Here is a 2,609-nt window from a genome sequence, read left to right on the forward strand (position 1 = left end):
ACACAGATTAATATGTACCCCTAAGTCTCTGGAACGGAATACATGCACCAGTGAACCTACAACTACGCGATTTATATTTTAAAAATAATTAAATTCACTTAGCATTCAAAACTTGTGAATTTTGAAAAAAACAAATTTGCTAATTAAATGCGGACAACCGTTTAACTGAAGTAAAACGGGTTTTCCCCTTGCTATGGATGTCTGCCTAGTTCAGTTCATCCACATTTCGCTACAGTTCGCCTTTATTATCAGTTCGAAATGGGGTGGTTCCATAATACCCGCAGTGTTCCATAATACCACCTTCTCCTCTACTATTTTGTAGAGTGATGTTTTCTAACCAGTAAACCACTGCCTCTGAGGATTACAGATTGTTTTCCTGAGTATCTTATAACGTTAAAATGTAAAAGGTCAGCCACTAAAAAGCATTGGAAATATACTGTTTTAAAAGAAATAATATTGCCTCTATAAGAGTAATAAAGTAATATTAAACATTACTATTACTACAATAAAATTTAATGTATTTACAAAAGTTTATAGTTACAGTAAATGTTTACCTCAAAACATTCGAAAATATCGTCTCAAAATACGAGGCAAATAATAAACATTAGAAATATCAATATCGATTCATTGATATATTTTTAATTGACTTTTTATAACGAAATCTTTCGCTGTAAAATTTACATATCAGACAAGAAAAAAATTATGTAAATATAGAGGGGAACGTGGTGCAAGTTGGGGCCATAGGGTAAGATGGGGACGTCTGTTTACTCGTGGTTAACGTGCTTTCATCTAGCTGTTATTTGGGAAACTAAGTGTCAATCTCAAAAAGGATCACGGGACGAAAGAACATCCGAATCGCTCTCTTTGTTTGGAAGTAATGCTACGGTTACTGTGGATGCGAATTCTGACGAAATCTTGTTCTGACAAGTATGTCCGAAATCCTCGTCAGAACAAGGTGGGTACACTGTGCGCGTTTTCTGACAGTCAGTACGTTTCTGCCTCCCAGCAAAATGGACGAACTTGATGAGTTTTATTTTCTTCGAAGTCCGTTGATTAAGTTATTGTTGATAGGTGGTGGGAAAACAGAGCATGTTAACCACTTATTTTCCACAAGAGACGGTAAGGGCGAGTACCAAATGTTATATCAAGATTTGTGGAACAACCCGCAAAAGTTTTTCGAGTATTTCAGAATGAGAGCTATCTCTGCCGAGAAATATCTCTGTTGTGATAGTTTTTGTCTTTCATGTCCCACAAACACCTATTCTCGAACACAAGACTAATCAATTTATCAATATCCATGTTGAAAAAACCAAAACACTCGAAATTCAACGTCAGAATGCACGAAAAAATCAAACTCGTTTGAACGCTCGAATGGTTCTGACTATATCGTGTGTGTTTTGACATACCCTTCGCTGCCAAAGTAAACACTCTCATTGGAAAACAGGTATTTGTTTGTTCGGACGAACTCGTCAGAACAAGATTTCGTCAGAATTCGCATCCACACTAACCGTAGCCTAAGACAGTTTTCCATGTTTCAGCAATACTTCATTTAATTTTACGCCTGCTACAAAGTTTCTACAAAGTAAGCATCATTGTGAACTTTTACATTATTTTTTAGATGAAGATATTATGGTATTCGAAGTAACTTTTAATACTGTAATTGTTTAGTTTTGAAATAAGGTTAATCTGTGTTTGCAGTCAGTGTGAAAAGTGCAACCTTGGGCAAGATGGAGTACCCCATCTTGCCCAAGGTTGGTCATGAATTCTGCTGCTGGCTAGAGGCTTTATTTTATTTATGAAAACATTTTTTAAATTTAAATACTATCTTAACAAGAAATAAAATGTGAGATAACAATCGAAATAAAAATTTTTTCCACGAAAAAAAATATCGTCTGTTTACAAAATAGCGAAACTGAGCATGCGCGAAGTGACGGTATCGTCTGGTAGAGTAAATACGAGTAAGTTCAAACTTTTATATTTATTTATTAATTTTTCTCCTAGCTTCTATATGTTTTATGATTAATATTCATTGCACTTTTGCTTCGATATATTTATCGTTAATGTTCCATTAATAAATAGGTCTTCTAGTTAATATATTGTCTTTACTGCATAATGCCTCTATTGTGGTGTGTTATACTCTGTATCTACAGAGAGTTGGGCTTAATGTAGCCGTTGTGATAAATAGGCACACTGTTCTTGTGCCAATATTGAAGAAAATGACAGTTTAACCATTTTAATTTGTCATTCTTGTATATAAAAAGAATATCCCCATCTTACCCCATGGGCGGGAAAGATGGCGCATTTACATGTACAGTCGACCCCCTATAACGCGGTAGATACGTTCCACTTTATAAGAATTTCGCGTTGTAGGAATCCTTAAATACATGAGCCAATCACAGCCCGGCACATGTGCAGTTTACTGACTACGGCTGTTTGAAAGGTTTTCTTCCATAAAATTAATCGATTCTAGACTAATTTGACTCAACATTTCCAAACCACGTATAATTTTTTGGGAATAATCCATATAAACTATGCTATAAACAAAAAATTGTAGGATTACTTACCGAGTGTGCACTGTTCGACGTCGCCATTGCTTAAGCTTGTTTTCG

Source organism: Centruroides sculpturatus, unplaced genomic scaffold (genome assembly GCF_000671375.1).
Source record: "Centruroides sculpturatus isolate CEXI.00-Female unplaced genomic scaffold, Cexi_2.0 scaffold989, whole genome shotgun sequence".
NCBI classification, from domain to species: Eukaryota; Metazoa; Arthropoda; class Arachnida; order Scorpiones; family Buthidae; genus Centruroides; species Centruroides sculpturatus.